The sequence below is a fragment of the Mustela nivalis genome (genome assembly GCF_964662115.1).
Source record: "Mustela nivalis genome assembly, chromosome: 4".
Taxonomy (NCBI): domain Eukaryota; kingdom Metazoa; phylum Chordata; class Mammalia; order Carnivora; family Mustelidae; genus Mustela; species Mustela nivalis.
Genome location: NC_139023.1, coordinates 24035157 through 24058373, shown reverse-complemented (window position 1 = coordinate 24058373; position 23217 = coordinate 24035157). Strand labels below are relative to the sequence as shown.

General features: G+C 43.9%; 1 long non-coding RNA gene across 1 annotated transcript; it reads right to left on the bottom strand.

The window, feature by feature from the left end:
• Positions 1-231: 231 nt before the first annotated feature.
• On the bottom strand, positions 232-11561 carry LOC309863644. The gene is made up of 4 exons (XR_014311159.1): positions 11497-11561; positions 10221-10472; positions 4399-4468; positions 232-275 (listed from the first exon to the last, which is right to left on the bottom strand). It is a non-coding gene; the product is annotated as an uncharacterized lncRNA (long non-coding RNA).
• Between the last annotated feature and the right edge of the window lie 11656 nt (positions 11562-23217).

Below are 23217 nucleotides of genomic sequence, written 5' to 3'. Positions count from 1 at the left end.
TCAGTGCAAGGCATCTGTGTCAGGCCAGTTCTCGAGGGTGGCTTTAGGGTTCTAAGAGCATCAGTCCAGAAATTATCCCTCTAGCTTTTCCAAAGATTCTGTGAATATTTAAAATCCCCCTACCAAATCCTTCCTTATACAAAGCAGGTAGAGTGATAATGTTTCTGCAGCTAAGAACACAAACCAATACTTTGTCCAAGATCTTCGATGGGTTTGCATTATAGTGCAAGGCTTACCTTCTCATCTCACCATTCTCCATGATGCCCGCAGGATGCCTTGTAAAAAAAAAGGAGATGCTTAGAAAAATGCCATTTCCATGACTGAATAAATAAATTCATGATTGGCCTGAAAGATCATTTGGGAGAATATTAGAATTTTTAAAATGTGAAAAGATTAGGAAATTATTGAGCTCATTTCACACATTGGACAAATGAGACTGAAGACCCAGAAGGTTAATTTGACTTGGAACATTACCCTGATACTTCTACCAAATAGTTGATAGTTTCCACCAAAATGATCACAAAATTATGGGTATAACATCATTATATCAACTTTATAAAGATAATATTAATTGTTTTTAAGGTTCTAGAATTTCACTTTGTTCACTGTTATTTGAAACATTTGAAATTTTGGGACATCTAGTTTTCTTTTAAGAGAAGCTTTGATCTTCACAATTTTCTTTTAATGAGCTTCAGTTAGTAACAACATTAAACAAAACCTACTCCAAATTTATTTTCTACCAGTTACACCCACTACTGCCTTACACCAAGGTTCAGCATTAAGAGCATAGAGTCTGGAGCCAGACTGCATGAATCTGAATTATGGTTCTAACCCTTTCTAGCTATGTTAATAGACATAATTTATGTATTCTCTTCATGCCTCAGTTCTCCATTTGATAATTGGGTCTAATGATCATACTTACCTTATTAAGTTGCTGTGAAATGAAAAGAGTTAACATTTGTAAAATATTTAGAGCAGTGCTTGTTGATACACTGGAAGTGTATGATGCTTAATTTTTTAAAAAATTAGCTTGCAGTTAACTAAACTCTCAAATCTCTTTCATGTATGTGGCTGCTGACTCAGTCTCTCCCAATCTAAAATTGTGTGACTGATTTCTTTTTTATAGCCTGAACACAGGACTTTACCCTGAGCCTTGTTGGATTTCCTTTTGGTGCCACTGGCTCAGTGGCACTGTCATTGCCCCTTATTTCATAGACTCACCCACCCAGCCAAGGGACCAGGTGCTAATGAGAGAGGTGCAAAAGAGAAGCGGAAGAAGTGTCCCGCAAGCTTTGCATGTGGTCTGCAGTCATCATGCTCTGCTTGCAAATTAAGCCTGCAGCCTAACCAAATTTAAGTGGCTCTAAGTACTTAAAAATTAGGCAGATACTTAAAATTATAACAGACACAGAAACCTAAAAGCTGATCAATCTCCAGGCAATACCACAACCAAACTGATTTTTAGCTGCCATTGAAATAACCTCAGGAGGTTTGTACTCAAAGTATCCCAGTGAAATCAGACAAGGAGCACGACCGTGGGGACAGTTGTGATGATCACAAATCTGCCATGTCCACAGGTGGAATTAAGTGTCCCATTAATGATTAGAGACACAATTCTGGGAAGCAAGCCATCCAAATGCATCACTTGAATCCTGTTTGCCCATTCCGACGTAGAAGTAGATAAGAAAAGGAATCAACTGGGGAAACCTAAGATGCGGAACTATAAAAATAAACTTGTTTCATCCCTGACATCTGTGTTTATAAATGCATTATGTTAAACAGCAGAGATTTTCCCCATGGCTAGCCAATACCAAGATGGCGTCTTGCGTGTTTTGTTTTTTTCTATAGCCCTAATCATAAGGGCTCTCCTTACTGTCTCTTGGCTTCCAGCTTTTGTTGTATTCACTCCATAAAGAGTTGGCAGAGACAGAGCTGGGCCATTTCAAAAACATGGCTTATAACCAACCTGCTCCACTATTTTGCGACAAAAACTGAGTCTGTGCTAATCGTTCTTTAATGAAGAGGTAGCCGGTCCACACCCCACTCCTCACCCAGGTGGAGATTTTCCGTATCAATAACCCCAGAGCATGCTCAAATCAAGGATCTGATGCATGCTGACACATGCAGGAGCCAGATGTTTAGAGAGTAAGAAGGGGAGGTAAGTTCACACAATTGTTCTGCCTTCTTGTTTTCCGCTGAGGTTCTTTCCTGTGGGCTGTAGGACACATTAACAGGCTCTGGGCATGCATGTGGACAGCTCCAGCCCAGCCCTGCACTGAGAGCCTGCTAGCAGGCTGCCTTCCTTTTCCGGTGCAGCTGGTGTTTGCAGAAGGACATGATTTGAAAGTTGATTTATTTACCTTGTGGGTTTTTTTTTTTTTTTAATGAATGGACATAGATGTCTGTTTATTGAAACAATTGATAAACTCTAGTGATATGATTAGAATTTAATGGAAAAACATCCTTGTCTTTCAGGTGGAAATCTAAGGTCTTTGACTTTTGGCACGTTCATAGTGTAACTCAGAGCAAGATCAGAGGACATTTTGGGGGGATGTCTTGTTTTTAAGAAAACAGCTGATCACTTTCACTTGTGGAAGCCAATGGGCTCCGGCTTATGCCCCTTCGTTTTGCCTCTGCTGTCTCTAGAGACTTTGAAGATGTTTATCTGGCACCACCTCAACTATACAGGGAAGAGAACATGGCATAAAGGGCCTTCTCCTCTTGGGCCAGCTCCTCCTTCCAAGTCTTTTTAAAAAGTCATGGGATCTGAAACCTAGGAGATATAGCCTGACTGTTGTGAAAAATGGGGGTAGAACGAAGAAGGTATACTTTCTTCTTTAAAAAAATCTTTCCATTATTTTGAGTAGTCATGCACACTGATTTAGAAAGCTTTAAAGGAATACCCAGGGAAAAATAATTCTCTTTGCATCCCTGTCCCCCACCAACCACTAAGTTCCCTTATCAGAGGCAGAACCATTGTCAGCTTCTAGGGTATTCTTCTGAAGAAATCCTATGGAGACTATAGACATTCATACATGCACATGCTTCTCAAACACACAAATAATAATGTATAATACACATTGTTCTACACCTTGCTTTTTTCACTGAACAATACATCAAAGGGCTTTGTTTTTTGTTTTTTGTTTTTTTCTGCCTAAATTGCTATCAGGAGACAGAAGTCATCCTTCAGTTCAGTGATCTGCATCTGGTTCTGGCTTATCATACTGACAACAAACAAGATGCCAAGTTAAACTCTACCTCAGCCTCTGGTCATCTCGGCCTCGAGAAATAGGAATCACATTTAGAACCTTTAAAACTATTGAAGATTTAAAAAACAGGAAGTTTGGGGTGGGTAAAGGGGAAAGGAAGGATGAATTCTGCTTAAAATAATGTTGTGTGGAATTGACAGTTGAGCAGAGAGACAGTTTGAATGCAATCTTGCAAAATTAAATCCATTGGCCCTAGTGCCTAAATAGAACACAAACTTATTGACTATAATTATGTCATTTTTGCTGGTTAAGGATCTCTAGAGGGAACACAGCATTAATATTCTGGACACAGTATGAGGAACTTGGAATCAAATGGAGCTGGATTATTAGTACTGGCTAATATGTTAATAATTGTTATTAACTTAAATAAGTTATTCAACCTCTAAGAGCCTTGGTTTTCTTTTACATAAAATAGAAACACACACTTTAAAGAATGATCACAAGAATTTTAAAAAAGAGGAAGAAAAAAGAAAACCATCAGGCACTGTAAGTGTTCCTGTCATTGATAACGCCATGTAACAAGCAACCCCCAATTCTTCATGACTTGAAACAATGTACATCTACTTCATGTTCATGAGTCTGTTCACTGTGCTTTGACAGTACTCAGCTGTGTTTGAACTTGGCTAGACTCTGAGCTCTGGGTCAGGTTCAGTTGTTCTCCACATGTCATGGTTTCAGGTCAAAGAACAAAAATTACCTGGGGGCAGGTTCCTCTTGTGGTGGAGGATGGAACCTCAAGAGGGCTGGCAGAACCTTACCACGTCTCTTATATCTTCAGCTATAAGTAACTGGCACAGTGTTATTTCTGCCCAGTTCTGTTGCCCAAAATATGTTATGGCTAAGTCCAAAGTCAGTGGAGCAGGAAGAATATTCCACCCACAATGAACTACAGTAGAGGCAGGCAGGGAAGGAAGAATTGTGGAACAAAATATATAGGCACCCAGTATAGTACCAGGAACCGAGAAAGTTCACATAAATGGGAGTTACTATACTTTTAATTATTCAGGTTACATAATATATATAGTTATTATTATATACTTTTTACATGCAAAAGGCACAAGAGAGGGCATTAAATTTACAATAATTCTAAAACACACTTCACAGAACAATATTTTAAAAAAATACCTACTTTAAAAAGTTAGTCCATTTGTTATCTTGTCATCGATACGCCTGACCAGCACTGGTATACACCTGTATCTCTGTGAGGATTTCAAAGAGATAGGCTCTGTAAGCAAGAGCGGCCCCAACAGCCAACAGCCAAGTACATAACAAGGGACCCCTTTGGATGGGACAGACACAGCTCTGTACAAAAGCATACAGCTTGGCCCCTTGGTAAGCTGCCCTCTCAGCCAGGCACATTGTACAGAGTGTGACCTGCACACCATAGGCAGCAGTGTTGCTCCAGAAACTGAAAGATGACTGCAGAGTCTCGTCATGTTTTGGGTTCTGGTTCATTACCACCATTGCCATAAGCAATGTCCTTGGAGCTTTGATTTACAGCTTCCTTTCTGCTTTTCAGTCATGACCTAGAAGTGTGGAGCTTTGGGGGCACAGTGGCACCTATTTCCCAGAACCCCTACAGCTTGTGTCTGAACCCAGACCCAGGTGATGTGGCAGCTCGCAGGCAGCTCTAAGGCCTGGAAGCCGGATCACAGAGAAATGTACAGACTTACACAACTTAATTTCTTTCATCCTGACTGACAGGATAAGGACAGAAGGGAAGAGAAGAGAAATCTAAAGAAGCTTTCTAGGCTCTGACATTCTAAGCTTGTGGATAGATAAGCAGCTCATCAGGAGTGGGGGTGCCAGGCAGCAAACACGGAAGGGGGGAGAAGAGGAGTGGGCAGTGGGGGAGCAAGAGGGAGGGAGCAGGGCGTCAGGGAAGCAGGGAGGAGGAAAGATGAAGAGACGGGAGGGGGAGGGGAGAAGGGATAGGAACAGAGGGAGGGGAGAGAGGAGCTCTGTCTGCTGTGTCCCCAGGGCCCAGCACGGGGCCTGGCACAGAGGAGGTGCTCATGATTATGAGTATGTAGGAGAGAGAGAAGAGAAGAGAGCCTGCAATGTTGACCTTCAGGATTTTACTTAACACCCTGCCCAGGGATGGAGCAGACATCTGAAGTTCCCACCAATCGATCGCTAAAAATCTCGTGGAGAAGCAGCGCATCTTCTGGTCGGCATAACTCACCAGTCCTTGCCCTGCTTCCTTATCATCTTTCTAGACCTTGTTCTTCTTTCTCCTTCTTCCCCTCCTGCAGGCAGAGCAAAGAAAATCATCTCCTGTTCACAGACCCCCAGTCTCTCTCTCTCTCTCTCTCTCTCTTCGGTTTTCCTGTTTTCTCGCTTGTTAAGAGTCTGTTAGACACTTCCTCTGAGGTTTACCTGCAGTCCGGACCCGAGAGTCTTTGAAAGAGTCTCTCTCGGGGACTTTCACTGCAGTGGCACTGCAAGGGCCCCCTTACCGAGGCACGTGGAGCAGCAGCCAGGCAGACTCTGCATTCTGTTGAGCTGGAGGTGTCTAAAGAAGGCAGAAAACCCGAAGAATGCTCCTGGGTGAGCTCTCCTTGGATACTGGCCAGAATCAAAGCTTGACTTCCTCTCATCCTTTAAAATGTGGTTGGGGTGGGGGGGCGTCTGGGTAGCTCAGTGGGTTAAAGCCTCTGCCTTTGGCTCAGGTCATGATCCCAGGGTCCTGGGATCGAGCCCTGCATCAGGCTCTCTGCTCAACAGGGAGCCTGCTTCCTCCTCTCTCTCTCCTGCTTCTCTGCCTACTTGTGATCTCTGTCTGTCACATAAATAAAATCTTTAAAAATAAATAAATAAAATGTGGTTGGGCTCAATCAGGTCTCACGCACTCAGGAATCTGAGTCCCACCATTCGGTAACCCGGCCTCCTCCCTGGACCTTTCCAGACCCATTCAGAACCCAGCTGCCGGTGCAGGGATTCAGCATTCTGGGGATGGCGTGTTTATTTCGAAACAATCGTGAGGCTTGATTTGATGTAGTGAAAGAAATTAGTGCTTGCTGAATACGGCCCAATTATTACTGCATTAATTCATACAGATTAGCAGCTGACATTGGCTGGAAGGCATGCATAGGGATATGTCAGTAAGTTTGGCTAAGAGAGCTACCTCTCCATGGCTGCTGAACCTCCCCAAAGCCCAGATGATGACTCCAGATTTGGGATGACTTTCACGTCAGGGGTGCATGGTGTTATTTTAGGGTTAGCTGGCAAGGGACAAATTGAAGCATGGTTGGCAATCGCCCCAAAAGTCAGTCGCCAAAGCGACACCCTTTTGAGATTTCCTTTCCCCCAAGTCCACATGTTAACTATTAAATAACTCATCAAAGACGGAAGACATTTCAACATACTACCATGGAAATACAGCAAGACACCTCATGGATCATCAAATCTGGTATGTGGAATCCACACCTGGTGTGAGCAGTTAATACATTCTCAGTTGCAGTTAACAATGGCTTGAGCGAAGAATGGATTATTTGCTCACTGTTACTGGTGGGATTGTGTGCCTCCTCTCACATAAGATGTTGATGACCTAATCCCTAATACCTCAGGATGTGGCTGTATTTGAAGATAGGGTCTTTAAAGGGATGATTAAATTAAAGTAGATCCCTTAGGATGGGCTTTTGTGTTAGCCAGGGTTCTCCAGGGAAACAGAACCAATAGGATATATGGATAGATAACTGATTCCTTTTTATAAGGAATCAGCTCCCTTGATTATGCAGGCTGGCCAGTCCCAAGATCTGCAAGGTGAGTCAGCAAGGTGGAACCCCAGGACAGCTGATGGTGTAGTCACAGTTTGATCTGAATGCCTGAGCCCCAAGAAAGATGAAAGGTGTGTTTCCAGTTGGGGGGGGGGGGGTAGTGGGCTTGAGGCTTAGGAAGAGCTGATGTTTGGGTTGGAGTCTGAAGGCAAGAGAAAATATCATATCCTAGTTCAAAGGTAGTCAGGCAGGAAGAGTTCTCTCTGACTAGGATGGTCACTCTTTCTGGATTCCACATTAATTCTTTGCTGGTCCATTACCAGTTCCCAGACAGACTCTACTTAATGCTGTACTTACTACCTTAATGTCCTTCCCACTATCCATTCATTGATTCATTCATTTATTCACTCACATACGGAAGACTATGCTACATGTTTGGCATGCATTATCTCATTTAAACACTGAAGTAGAATGATGGGGGAAAAAACCCCAAGAAATCCCTACTTCTGTGTAATTTACAAATTGGAGTAAAGAAACATATTCATGTTATTATGATGAAGTGTGGTCAGGATCTGAAAAGGAAGCTCCTGGGAAGATAGAAGCTACCAGCTGAAAGATCTGACCTATTTACCCAAGCCTTTTCCATTCTGCAAGGTAAGAGGCAAATGTTAGTCCTTCATGACTCGGCACTCACCCCACGCTCTCAGAATTAACTGCACCTTGTGATTTTATGTATTTAGTAATGTTAAAGAGCATTTAACCCTAGTACTATGCTTTGAGTTAAGTACTTTAGATGCAGTATATATCACTGAACCTTTACAGCAATCCCATTAAGCAAATTATTTCCCATTTACAGACAAAGAAATTGAAACTCAGAGACTCGTGTGAGCAGACCTTTGCACCAATAGTTCCCTTTTCTAGAACCCTTTTCCTCCAAATGGTCACCTGACCACCTCCTTCCCTAGGTCTCCATTCAAAACCTACCCTCTCCAAGAAGGCTCCCTAACTACTTGTTCTTAAAGAGCTACTGCTCTAAGTCACTGTTAGCATTACTCTATGTCTTTCATAGCCTCTACCAATCTCTAGTAGTATTTTTTTAAATTTATATGTATACATGCTTATTGTCTGTTTTCCTCCATTAGAATATGTAAATTCTACAAAAGCAAGAAAAGTCATCTCCTCTATGTTGGTCCACTCTGTGTCCTTGGCATTTAGCAGGACACTGGTTTATAGTCAGCCTCCAATTAATGTTTGCTGGATGAATGAATAAATATAACCAAAGCCATATAGCTAGTAAGTGGTGGAGTTGAGATTTAAACCTAGATACGTCTTTCTCCAAACTCCGGGATTGACTTCCTTTTATAGATTCCGCTCTCTCTGCTTCATGGTTCTGAAAGCAATGCGGCCACATCTAGACAACTTTGCATCTCTGGTAGCTTTCTACTGGGACACTGCATTGCTCCCCAGACACTCTGCCCGTGTTTGCTGAGATGACTGAGTTTCCACGACAACGCCAGAGGAAGAAGAAGGGTTCTGAAGCCCCACAAGATTTTCTTTCTTCTCCATTGAGGTTGCCATCACAGACTGAGAAAGTTTCCTCCTCAGCCTGACTCCAGCCCAATGTGTCATTTGCAGCCTTGGGAGGAGGCATGTCCCAGGGCCCAGCTGGCTGGCTCCCCATGAGGTATAGCTTTCAGCTGCATGACCCACATTCATGGGCAGAGGTTTCAGTCTCGGCTCCATTATCGGAGTATGAGCAAGTCCCCAAGTTTCTTAGAAGACTGGTTCTGCTCACAGAGAAACTTGCTTGGGCCCTGGAACCATGGCCAGTGTTCTCCTCCACCATTGAGAGTGCTGGGCATTTCAGTGGGCAGCCATCCTCTTACATAGGGAATGGATATAGTCTGGCAAATAGGCTTCCTGACCTGAGGCCAACTCAGCTTTCCCCATTTTTCCTTAGCTTAGAAATTGATGGGCTCTCTCGAAGTTCTCCATTGAAACCCCTTTATTGATGCCTCTGGAGAGAAAAGGAGTACTGAAGACCTTTTCTGGGGCTTGCATAAAACTCACCCTCTTGTCATCAGAAAACCCAGAGGAGTAAAAGAAGTCAAAGTTAGCTTGTGTCTGTGCACAGAGCTGAGCTGGGTGCTCCTGGAACCACAGGGAAGTTATGCTCTAGATCTCCTCCATGGGGGCCGGACCCAGCCGAGAGAACTATCTCTTCTTCCTGGTGCTTGCAGTTCTGTGCAGGGATTTGGAAAAGGCAGTCCACTATCCTGGATTGACAGAGAAGACAACTGTCTGTGGGGTATACTTTGACTGCAACTAGAAGTGAATTCCTCCTTCAAAATAGCTTCTTATTTGCCTGAACCTCCACTATTAGCATCATTCCCTTGAGTCTCAGAGTTGCCATAAAAATGCTAACTCCCCTAGAACAGCTAATAGTCTGCTAGACAGGGGTTGCCAAACTTTCTGGCATGGGACAGGTAGTATATACTTGAGACCATGTGGACTGTGCAGTTTCTGTTGCAACTATTTACCTCTGCAGATACAGCCCCAAAACAGCCCCAAACAGTGTGTTAGCAAATGGGCATGGCTGCATCCCAGGAAACTTTATTTACAAAACCTGCCACAGGCTGGATTTGGCCCATGGGCTGTAATTTGCCAACCCAGCACGAGACCATAAGTCACTGACATTTCCTTACCCTCTCTCTGTCCCCAGTGCCTCTCACATGAGGCACACAGTGAAGAGATTCAAAATGCTGTTTGTTGAAGTACTTATCTGCTGACACCAGTTCAAGAGAAGCTGTTTGATAGCCAACTTTGCCAGAAGGAGTCTCAGTATGGGGGAGGGAGGGTTATAGTCAGAGGCTAAGGATGGGAATCAAATTTGCCAACTTAACAATTTTAACCAAACACATGCCGTTAGTCATACATCACAAAAATCCCACAACTGGGCTGAGTCTGTCATATGCTCCATCCAGGGACCAAGAGAAAGTGAAGGCTAGGAGCAGTGGGAACCAGTGACAAACAATGGTCCCTGAGCACAGTTACGCTCTCCGGTTTTGGCTCTGTTGAAATGAGTCTGCACTCAGGAATGATGTTTGCTCTTGTGATTCCAGAGAGTGAGCCAGATTCCTACTGTTCTGGCTCAGATAAACCACTAAAGCCCTTTGGTGAGGGATTAGCTGTTCTAGAAACAGCCAGCTCTGCAATCCAGTGTGCCACTTACCTTCTTTTCTCCCTCGCTGTAGTCACATCACTGTGGCAAATCATGGAATCCAAGACACGCCCGTTGATCTCTTTCAAGATGGTGGAGGTCATAACGGTGAATCTCAACACTGGTTTTAGGAAATGATAATTACTGTAGCCTTCACCCCAGCTCTTTTCTGGATTAGCATCTTGGTTTAGTAGAGGGTAGAGTGTGAAGGCCTAGAGTGTGTGTACTCAGTGCAACTCCAGACATTTGAAGACCTTGCATCAGCTGCAACAACAAACAACCTCAAAATTTCAGTTTCTTATCACAACCCACATTTATTTCTTGCTGATGTTACATTTCCAGCAAGGGTTTCAGGCAGGCTTATGCATTATAGTCATTCAGGGATGCAGATAAGGCTGGCATGACCATGACATGTGCTTTCTTAGTCATCTCATCAGGTGAAAGGGCACAGTGCATCATGCCCTGCCTCCTAGACTCTCTGCCTGGAAATCTGCATCCATTTCATTGACCAAACCAGTCCTATGCCACATGGAACTTCAAAGAGAGTGGGTAAGTGCAATCCTACCATGCGCCTGAAAGGATGACATAATTGTGAGCAGGCCTAACAACTATTCTAGGACCAAAATAAAGGGTTAGAGGAATCTGCTCCATGAGGAGCCAAATATCCCATGGGAAATACACACAACCAGAAGCTGAGTGCTGATATGGAGGGGGAAATTCTGAAGGCCTGGGGAGCTGATGTTAGTCTGGTATTTTAGACGTGTAGCAGATGAGAACAGCACTCACCAGGGAAAGGTAATTGTTGAGGGTCAGGGTGAAGGGGGCTCTGAGCTGGAACAGGTGTGGGGGACCACTGAGTGCTCCACAATGGGAGAAATGGTCAGACTGCCTTCTTCCAGGAAGATACACCGTTTTAATAAGTCTGAGATAAATACAGTGTAGTTATCACTAGATTCTATATAAAATCAAGGGTTAAGCACAACGGTGCTTCTAAGAGGGGATAAGACCATTGACATGGGAAGGTGGGCAGTACCCTCATGAGGCAGACAAAGGAGAGATGAGGAAGAAGCTGGTGTGTCTGTTCCATCTTGATGTGGAGGATGTTACTTCCGCTACTGCGCCAGTTGGGCAGTACGCAGTTGGAAGGAGTGTCCATCATATAGTGATTTATGTGAAGGGAGCATGTGGGAGCTGCTCCCTTGAAGAATTCTGGGTGGTAGCCCTGTCTCCAGGCCCTGTGCAAGGTAAGATCTCTGACTTTTGCTCTTCATTTCACCAGGCTCCTGACCTCATTAGCGTGGTTTCCTATTTCTGGCATGGCCTTTACCCTTTGAATCTGACAACAGATCCAGGATTTCTGGTTTCAACATTTGGTGCTTACCAGTGTATAGCTTACATAGTCCCCAGGAGTGAGGTCACAAAGGGTGGATTCTCAGCCATGCAAGGTACAAAACCCTAGAGAGGACAGGGAGAGGAAGACTACACACCCCACAGAAGACTCCAGACCAGCAAGAGGGATTAGGATGAGGCTGGGATTCCCATGAGCAGAGGAACCAGGGGAATGTCCTTCTGTCCCAGCTACTGTGATCCTATCCTGTTGGGCCACTAAAACTGGCCTGACCTGTAAGAACACTTATAACAGCAGTACACCCATTACCTAACCTCAATTCTTGGTGTAAAGTAGGTCCTCGCTGCATTTTTGTTAAAAAAAAAATTCATGATTATGTGTATTTAAAAAATAGTTCAACTTTCTTCTTTCCATAGTAGAGAAGGGTGATGAGAATTTGACCACAAAACAAGCTACTGAAATGGGAAAAAGTCAAATCAACCAAAGCTGAGGGAGAGGAGATGAGTTTTTGTTCTGCAGGAAACCAAGTGACCATCTGGGATTAGATTGGTGCTTAGGGACTGTGTCTTCTCAAATCTACCCTCCCTTGGGAATTAGTCCTTGTCATTACAGCTTGAAAATGTTCAGTGGTGGAGTGAGCTTTCAGCTCTTTAAATGCTTATAAAAATACAAGTCAGGGTTACTACTGGATCTTATATTGGTATCACCAATATCAGAAGGTATCACCAGCTTGAAACTAACATTAAACAGAAACAATGCCGCCATGACAATGTTAAACATATGGAGGGAAAATTGCTTATGTTCTCAGTCCTTCTGAGTTAAAACAATGTATTTACACCGCATCCTTCCTCCTCAGAGTAAACACAAATGTAAATCATAATTGAATGTGTGTAAGTGTAGAATAACCATTCTTCATGAAACCATTCTGCTTAGGAACATAAATACTGAGATTGAGGTCAAGCTGTTTTCAGGGGAACATATTTGCCTCCAAATGCGTGTGTGACCTCTACCCCACTGTCCTTTGTCATTTTCCTCTAGACAGAGACACAAGTTAAAATGTAGGCATAGTGAAAACCTAACTCACTGTCAGTCTCCTGGCCCATATAGTATTTGTCCTCAAATAAACAGAAAACCTCACCTTGAAGCAAAGAAGAAAATCTGGAAGAGGGGAAGGGCAGGAGAGAGGGCAGATCTAGATTTTTAAGACATGGCCGGCCAATGGGTTTTTCTCTGCCAAGATGAGTATTGGCTATTATAAAACCCCTGCTTAACAGAGCTTCCCACCATCAAATTTGCATAATTCCTTATTCACATGCATAGAATTCCACATAGCATTGCTTCTGACCAAGGAACTCAATTTGCAGAGGGAAAAAAATTGTGACATGAGTCCAAGAATCAAAGGTGGAGGTGGGAGTGGCTTCTCTCACTATGTCACCTAATATCCACCCACAAAACGTTTGCTCTCTGGCCCTGCAACCTGGGGCTCCTCTGGTTCTGAGGTCTGATTTCTTAATGGAGAAATGCTTCCACCAGTTGACATAAACACTGATCCACCAGTTTGAGTGTTGAGACTGCTGGTCTGCCTGGTGGAGCTCCTAGCCTTGCTGGTGGAGGGCAGCAGTTACTGTACTGGTGGATTGCCATTACTAAGGGATGTCGGATTTCTATTACACGGGAAGTCTTTTTGAAATCCAAGGGATTCTCTGTGGGATTTCTTAGAACCTCTGTGTCCTGTAGTAAAACGTAATGGAAATTAGTAACATCTATAGCCAAGGCAAAAAGTTATTATTTTATACAGAATTTCAAATACACGGAGATAGTATATTTAGTAGCTCAGTGACCAAGGGAGTGAACTATGCTCAGAAGCTACCTTTCTACATTCTGCACAGTGGTTGTGGGGTCCATAGCCTTTTTGATTGTTGGCTTCCGGTTATGTCCTGCCAATAGGGGCCACTAGAGGAATGTCAACCATGAGAGACTATGGACTCTGAAAAACAACCTGAGGATCTTGAAGGGGCAGGGGGTGGGAGGTTGGGGGAGCCAGGTGGTGGGTATTAAGGAGGGCACATATTGCATGGAGCACTGGGTGTGGTACAAAAACAATGAATACTGTTACGCTGAAAAGAAATTAAAAAAAAAATCAATTGGGAAAGGCAAAAAAAAAAAAAAAAAAAAGGCCATCACTTCCACCGAGTGGGGACTTACCTCTCTTTGCCTCATTAGGGCCCTTTGCCCTGGCATTGACTTTCAGCTTTGCCAAGAGCAGCCTCTTTGCACCTCTCAGAGGGAGCAGCACAAAATCCCTTCCCCCAAGTGTCTAAGATTTAATAAGACCACCTGCTTCCCTTAGCTTCCTCATCCCTATGAACAGTTGCTACTTCCAGAGGTAATAACGTTGATGACGTCGACGGTCATCTTTTTGTTCCTTCAGCCCTCTCACACCTGTGCGGTCAGTTCTCCATATTAAACTCCCTCTGCTGAAATATCAAATGTGGGTTTAAAAAAATTTTCTTACTGAAGTAGAATTGACACACAATGTTACACTCATTTCAGGTGTACAATATAGTGATTCACTATTCTGTGCATTATGTTCTGCTCATCACAAGTGTAGCTACCATTTGTCTGTGGTTTTAGTTTTCCTGACTAGAGCCTGAATGATACCCAGCATTAGAAGGAAGCTCAAGATTATTTGATGTGCCATTTACTATCAAATCTTCAGAAAAATTTATTAGGACCCTTAGTTTAAAAAATATTTAAAAAGGAGGGAGATATTTTTAAGAGAATTTAATATGAAATTACTGCTTTTCAAATGCCACCATCCAAATAGGAACGGGAGAAATTCCTGTGAATGCATGCTGGAAAACAAATTCGTTTTATTAAAAGGTTTCCCTCTTTGTATTTGGAGGTTAAAGAAATAACAGAATTTCTTATTCCACCAAACAAACCATTTTGCTTATTTTTGGTAAATTGCACTAAATGTGGTTTAATTACTGTGTCCAGAATAGCATTTCACATCTGTGGCCCCAAAAGCTGTTAGTGCAGTGGATCTATGGGATAAAGAAATAGAGCCCTCTTGTGGCTAACTTAAATACTACAACCCCTCGCTGTTAACGTAGATGGTATTAACCTCCTACCTGGGTTGCAGGATCTTGGGACAGAAATACCCTAGAGACTCTCCTGGCATTGCCACAAAACAGACAAGAAGTATACTGTTCAGATAAATAATGGCTGTGTTTCTTGGCACTATACGAATACAGTCATTTCTCATTTTATTGTGTTTTCCTTTATTGTGCTTAACAGACAATGTGCTTTTTACAAATTGAAGGTTTGTGGCAACCCTGCACGGAGCAAGTCTATTGGCACCTTTTTTCCAACAGCAGTTGCTCACGTCATGTCCCTGTATCACATTTCAGTCATTCTCACAATACCTCAAACTTCCTCATTATCATATTTGTTACAGTGATCTGTGGTCCATGATTACAGCTCGTTGAAAGCCCAGATGGTGGCTAGCACTTTTTAGCAGTAAAGTATTTTTTAAATTTTTAATAAGGTAACTTTTAACAATGTACTTTTTTTTAGACATAATGCTACTGCACACTTACTAGAGCGCAGAATAGTGTAAATATAACTTTCATAGCCACTGGGAAACCAAAAAACTCATTTGACTCGCTTTATTGTTAAAGCGAGGGGCTGGCTTTATTGTGGTGGTCTGGAACCAAACCTACAATATCTCCAAAGTATGCTTGTATAACATAAACATGCTCATAAATCACGTGAACAAGGTCATTATTAAATACCCAGTTTTTAAAGGAGTATGTAGAGGAAGTGAGAATAGAAGTGAGCCTGCGTAGCATTATCAGTCGAAAGAGACACTCAGATCCCTTATGTCAGGGGTCTTAACACAAATCATAGTTATTTCTTCCTGAATTGGCCACACACACATACACACACAAGGTCCCCAGGCATCACAATGAGGGAATCTCAATGAATGCAGTAAGACTGATGTGAGGGTAGAATATGTTGAAACATGCACATTACTATTTTCTGTGGGCAAAGACAAGATAACCAACCCAGTGAGGTGAAGTGTTAGAGACCTCACAGGACAACCTGGAGAGGCTGGCTATGGAGGGGAGGAAGCATTTAAGGATGGTCCTGGGTTCAAATGCCACCACAGCACATTCCCAGCTCTGTGTCTTAGACCAAGTTATCCAACTAATCTGTTTCTCAGCTTCCTTCTCTGTTAAATGAATTTAAGAACATATACTTCAAGACAATGTATAGTATAATGGTTGAGGCTTCCAGTCCTAACCCTGCCACTCACTGTGTGACCTTGGGCAAGTTACTTAACCTCGCCATGCTTAATCCATAAAATGGGGGAAATTGTATTGATCTTGCTTGGTTGTTTTGAAGATTAAATGATTCAATATACACAAAACACTTAGGAGTCATGGATGAGTTCTCCTTGCACATGGTAAACACACAGTGATATTAGCTTTATTATTGGCTGTAAATCATAAGGGACAGTTTACTTGTGTTTCTTATCTGCTTCTTTTTCTATTAAGCAGAGTCATGTGAAATTGCCATTTTTGTAGGGCAAAAATTCTTGAATGCAGTAATCTCTTGGTTTAATCTAATACAGACCAATGTTTGTTTCCACATCATATGAAGGGTTTTGGCAAGAGCCTAAGGCCGAGGAATAAAATAGAACTTTCTGTCCACATTTATGTCATGGAGCCCAGATCCCCCCCTGCCCTCTGAGATGACAAATATCTTGAGTAGTTTTTTTTTTTTTTTTAAGATTTTGTTTATTTATTTGTCAGAGAGAGAGCGAGCGAGAGCGAGCACAGGCAGACAGAGTGGAAGGCAGAGTCAGAGGGAGAAGCAGGCTCCCTGCGGAGCAAGGAGCCCGATGTGGGACTCGATCCCAGGACGCTGGGATCATGACCTGAGCCAAAGGCAGCTGCTTAACCACCTGAGCCACCCAGGCGTCCCATATCTTGAGTAGTTTAAGTAAGACTTCATCCCCTGGGAGACCCCTGAGTTCCCCTTTTAGCCTCTGGGAGGGATGGGGAAGCAATTAGAGCCTAGTCAGGAAAATAGTACCCATTCCAGGTAGTTCCATAGAGGGAATTTAGTATCAAGAACTCATTACTACAAAGGCGCTGGAAAAGTTAAAAAGCCAAATGGGGGCACTGAAGCAACCCAGAGATCAGCAATAGCAAAGAGTATCTACACCCTTGGAGGCATAAAAGGCCTTAAGGGTGCACTGCCAGAAGCCGTGCCAGGGCCCCCAGCAGGAGAAGGAACCGCGTGGGGCTGGCTGGCACCTCCCAGACCCTCACCACCCAAAGCAGAGAGGGAGGCGGGGAAATCTCTCTTCCCTCTGCTCCACAGCATGGCAGGGCCACCCTTCGGCGGAACCTAACCGCGTTCCAGTTGGCGAAGGAGTCCAGGGCATGTAGTTCCCAGGGACCAGCCCCTTGAATACAGAACAGACAGGAAAAAAGAGAAATCGATCTGAAAGCAGAGAGGCAGACGCCTGCGTAGAGAAGCAAGAGCTGGGAGAGCAACGAAGGGGAAAGAACGGGAGCTGGCAGTGGGGGCCGCGAAACCCCGCCGCTGCCATATTTCCCCTTGGGCGCCCCAGAGCCTCTGCACCTGATAGAGGTGGGTCCCCGGCACTCCGCTGCCCCAGCCCAGTCCTCTGACTCTGGTGACGTCGTAACACGGGGAGGTGCGCAGGCGACTCCAATCAGGCGCGTGGTTGTGGGAACCCCCCGCGGATTGACGATCTGATCTTCAGGGGAAAGGGGCCTGCGCGGCACCTTCTTGGGCTCAGCCCCTAGTTTTGGCGCCAAGCCCGGCAGCCAGGAAGCCGGACTTCGGGAAAACACTCCTCATATTGGAAGTTAGCTCCCGCAAGAGTATGGAAACTAGGCAACAATTTTGTTTGGGAGCCTGGATGGAATCCTGGAGTAGCAAGGGGCATTCCTGGAGAAACTGGGTAAAGTCCTGATTTAGTCAATAGGATTGTACCAGTGTTAATTTCTTGGTTTTGACGCATGCACTATGGATGCTCAATGTACTTTACAGGAAGCTGGGCTGAGGGTATATGGGATCACTCTGTATTGTTTTCTCTTCTATACATTTAAATTTATTTCAAGAAAATTGTGTTAAGTTGCCTCCTCTAGAATGGTTCCTCCCATTAGCTTGGCAGGCAGCTCCAGCAGTTGACAGGCTCCTTCCGGCTCAGTGAGGCATTACCAAGGGGAAGACCGACACCTCCCCAAACCCCTCAAACGGCAGTGATCATATGTAGGAGACTGTCAGAAAGGCCATCTTTGGGAAACATTCCTGTGGACATTTCATTACTGGTTCAAAATATGAATTCATTAACAGTAGTCTATTTCCAGAGAAAATGATGAACACTTCTGTTGTTAGCACAGCCATGCCGTTACTCTCATCAGTGGGATTTTTGTTATGCCCTTTTTACTAAAGCAATGGGCTGTCTGATGTTCAAATTTAATGGTCAGAGTTCATGCTCTAAGGAAGTCCTTAGCTGGAGACCAGCCAGGGTACTGGTCACAGATCCTCAGAGTTTGTACACACGCATCTTTTAAACTTGCGTTAAATAATTTTTAGAAAAAACAGAGTCCTACTACTTACATACATGTATCCGTGCATACATAGATACACAGATGACCAGTTGAGGGAGGAGGGAGGAGGCTAAGGCATGAGCATCTAACGCTTAACCGCTCTCAGTGTCCTCTGTCAAGGTCACACTCCCCACTGGGTGGTGGTTTCCTTTAAGGATGCCAGTCCGATTCTATAAACTTTTTATTTATTTATAGCAATTAAAACAGTATCATTCTGGCTACCAAGATTTAATCCCATGCATTTTAGATTTGCAATATTATATTACTTGGACATGTGCCCCCCACATAGCTGGTGAGGCTAGTTTCTTGGGGGCCTCCTCCCACTGCTCTCTTCCTTGGGGTTGCTCCTCTCTTGCTTAGGCTGGGAGGCTGGGCGGTGGTGGTGGTGGGGAGAAGTGGGAGGAATCTCCCTTTGGGACTGGTTGTGATAAAGTATATTTGTCCCTTTCTGCAAACTTATGGTCACTATCTGAGCTTCTAAGCTTTGGATTGCCCTGTGGTTACAGATGGAGTCTGCAAATGTCCCTAATACAGAGACATTTAACTCCATTGACTATGTTTTTTTTTGTTAAGATTTTATTTATTTGAGAGAGTGAGAGAGATCACAAATAGAGCAGCAGGCAGAGAGAGAAGGGAATTGGGCTCCCCACTGAGCAGAAAGCCCCATGCGGGTCTTGATCCCAGGACCCTGAGACCAGGACCTGAGCCAAAGGCAGAGGCTTAACTCCCTGAGCCACCCAAGTCTCCCTCCATTGACTTCTGATGCACAAATCCTGGCCCTCTATCTGCATTCCTTTGAGAGGACTAGCCTCTGGGTGGTTGCCTGGCAGTTCCTGGCCAGCCTGTGGTCCCCAACCTCACATACTATCCACAGCCCTAATCTAGGGCACAAACTCAGTATGTATTCTGGGACCTCAGAAAGCAGCATCCAAGAGGGTGGTCTTTGACCCTTCTTCTCCATCTGGGTGTGCCCCGCTCAGGTCAACTGAGGTACGTCAAGAGTCTCAATGGCTGCTAACCAGAGCAAGGAATGTCATCCATCCTTACAGAACCCACAGTGCTATAAGGAATTTGATGGGTTGCCTTCTCTGGTCTTTAGGGGGTGGGAATCATTCATGCTCACCCTCTTATGCCCCAGAAGGAGACAGAGGTGAGGAAATGGACACTCTTTATTGTACTCCTTAAAGAAAGTGTGGCCTTGACCTCTACCTTATATGGCTTGATAGTATAGGACCTGTCTCTGCTCAGCATCGATTACCCCTGGAACTGGAGAGTCTTACAACAAAAATTATCTCTTATTTGAACTTGGCAGAAAATACAGAGTCTTCTCCCACCAGAAAACCATCTCCACTGTGCATAACCTACAGAGCAGGAGAAGATCTCAATTAGGACCTCCCTCCAGACTCCTAGACACACATGGGTAATTATATTCTTAAATGAAACAGCTGACCCCTCCATAAGAGTGACCCCTATCGCTCCAAGGGTATACTCTTTGAGATGTAATGTGGATGCTATAGATCTGTCCCATCTTGACATTCCTTTGAACTCCACATATTCTTTCTTTACTCTTTTAACACAATAGTGGCAGGGGACTTGAAAGGTAAAAATTACCAGTGGTTTCAAAGCTCCCAGCATCTAAAATCCAGAGGATGGGGGAGGTTGCCTCCCTGTGGACCACTCTTTGAGGGAGAGCTGTCCATGTCAAAGGACAAAGTACTTGGCTAAACTCATTCCAACCACAGCTTTGCATTGGCTGTCTGGAGTGTCCCCGGAGAACTTCCCTTATGTCTCTCTATTCAAGGGCCACTTGTATTGATGACTTAACAGTTAACAGCTCTCTGCCTCTCACTTATGTTCTTAGACTATGTTGAAAGGTCATTACCTCCTGTACTTCATTCCCTTTGCGTTGCTCTTTTTAGAGATTTAACTAAAATGGAAGCTGAGAGGTAGAGAGATTCTCTTGAATTCCATCTCAGTGTAATGCATGTTCACAATACTGAACATGTTCTTCTAAACATTTGCTGATGGTCTACTAAATGCCAAGCATAAAATAAGCATGTAGAGATAAAGAGTAGGCACAGTCCCTGCCTTGCAGTCTCGCTGGGGAGACAGACAACAGTGAATTCCTGGTGTCCCCTGGAAGGGATTCACCTATCATTCTTTGGTGTCAACAGAAGGCTCCAGAAAGGAAGTAACACATGACTTGGAGTCTTGAAGAATAAGAAACCAAGGGTGGAGATAGAGAGAAGCTTTGTTTGAGGCAATCAGACCATCTAGACAAAGGTGGGGGGAGTTAAGAGCTGGTGGCATTGACAGCCATGGTGCTGTCTTGCAGAGCAAGAGCCAGGGGTGTAGGCCTTTGGAAGCCATTTCTCCACTAGCCACTTCTCCACTTGGATCTGTGTTAACAGATCCTGAGGGATAAACTGACCATCTCATGTCCAGGCCAGAGGAGGGCTGGCTACACACTGGAGGTTTTGGGTACAGAGTTGCCCATGCAGGTCTTTACTGGTCTTCACATTTATATCAAGCACTTACTCATATGGAAGACAGCCTGCTAAGCCTGTTATACACAATGCACCTCACTTAATCCTTTCAGCTATCCTGCGAGTCAGGACTTGTGTCTACACCTCATCTGACAGATCAAAAATCAGGCTTTGCAATTTAAATAATTTATCAAATAAACAACAGATCCAGGTTTTGAGCTCGGGTGAATATGACTCCAAATCTCATATTCCTAACTACTTTTCCCCTGCAAGAGGAGTTGTGAGACACAGCCTTCAATTAATAAATCCAAGTGTGTGGTTTTACTCAGTTCCATGGCACAAATCACCTACAGGAGACCCTTGCTAATCAGGATCAGGTAATTTAACCAAATACCACACATGAGATTAATTAACTTACTTTAGCTCAGGAGCATCTCTCTTAAGAAGCAAGAGGATTAAATTTTTTAATTTAGGAGAATAATTTAGGAATTTATCCCAGATCAGCAGTACATCTCCAGGAAGGAAACCTAGGCATTCCTTAAAGCTCTCCCTGTGCAGTGTCCCCATCTCTACCCTTTTCTCGTTCCGGGATCTGCCCCTGCTCAAACTAACAAATGCATATTTTTTTTTAAAAAAAAAAGATTTTATTGGGGCGCCTGGGTGGCTCAGTGGGTTAAGCTGCTGCCTTCGGCTCAGGTCATGATCTCAGGGTCCTGGGATCGAGTCCCGCATCGGGCTCTCTGCTCAGCAGGGAGCCTGCTTCCTTCTCTCTCTCTCTGCCTGCCTCTCAGTGTACTTGTAATTTCTCTCTGTCAAATAAATAAATAAAATCTTAAAAAAAAAAAAAAGATTTTATTTATTTATTTATTTGACAGATAGAGATCACAAGTAGGCAGAGAGGCAGGCAGAGAGGGGGGAGAAGCAGACTCCTTGCTGAGCAGAGAGGCCGATGCGGCGCTCTATCCCAAGACCCTGAGATCCTAACCTGAGCTGAAGGCAGAGGCTTAACAACCACTGAGCCACTCAGGTGCCCCACAAATGTACATTTTTAAACAAGTCAGGGCTGATTAGGGTCTTGGTGTAAGAGGGAAAGTTGTGTTCCACCTTGTAACATTAAGACCAAGCAAGGAGGCTGATTTTGAAAGGCAGATGTATGCTGTCATCAGAACCCCATTCACCTTTGAATTCAAGGTTTTGCCCTCAAATCAGGATTTTTATTATCCTAGCAGATCCTATAGAGGGTTGTTAGTTTTGTTAAATTCAGCCATTTCAAGACAGAATATTTTATTGAGCACAGAAGGAACTGAGAGTTTCAAGGAAAAAGATTATACTCACCCTTCCATTTTATTTAGAAAACCTTTTCAATTCATTCATTCATTTAATTTGACAAATATTGATCGAGCACCCCATGTTCTGGGATCAGGGTATACTATAGACTATGAGACCCAATGCTTGTCCTGGAGAAACTTGCACTCCACTGGGTGAGAAACAAGTAGCCCATTATAAATCAGAGTGACAAGAGCTGTGATATGTATGCACAGTCCTAAAGAGGCAAAGATGGTGCAACCACCCAGCAGAGAATAGAATTGGAGGAAAGATCATGGAATCCTTCTTGAAATGGTAAAATAGTTGAGTCCTGAGGGATCAGCCATCAGAAGCGTTTTACCCACCCTTTAACATCAATCCTCAATTGAACTCAATAAAAGCAAATTATATGCTAGTGTACCTACCTGAACAATAAAATCATACACAATATGGGTAACCAAAATCCCAGGTCATGAACAAATTCAATTTCAAGGCAAAGATCAAAAGGAACAACCAACACAACAGAACACACGAAACACTCCAATGTTAGCAGATGAGCAAAACCTAAAATTAAGTGATCTCTTCTGGGAAAAATGAAGCAAGACGAAACCAGAGAGGGAGACAAATCATAAGAGACTTTTAATCTCAGGAAACAAATTGAGGGTTGCTTGAGAGAAGGAGGGTGGGAGAGATGTGGCGGTTGGGTTATGGACACTGGGGAGAGTATGTGTTGTGGTGAGCGCTGAGTATTGTGTAAGACTTATGAATCACAGGGACGCCTGGGTGGCTCAGTTGGTTGAGCGGCTGCCTTCGGCTCAGGTCATGATTCCGGGGTCCTGGGATCGAGTCCCACATCGGGCTCCTTGCTCAGCGGGGAGCCTGCTTCTCCCTCTGCCTCTGCCTGCCCTTCTGTCTGCCTGTGCTCGCTCTCTCCCCCTCTCTCTCTGATAAATAAATAAAATCTTTAAAAAAAAAAAAAAAAAAAAAAAGACTTATGAATCACAGACCTGTGTCCCTGAAACAAATAATACATTGTATGTTAATAATATGGTTTCACTTATTTGTGGAGCATAACAAATAGCATGGAGGACATGGGGAGATGGAGAGGAGAAGGGAGTTGGGGGAAATTGGAAGGGGAGGTGAACATGAGAGACTATGGACTCTGAAAAACAATCTGAGGGTTTTGAAGGGGTGGGGGGGTGGGAGGTTGGGGG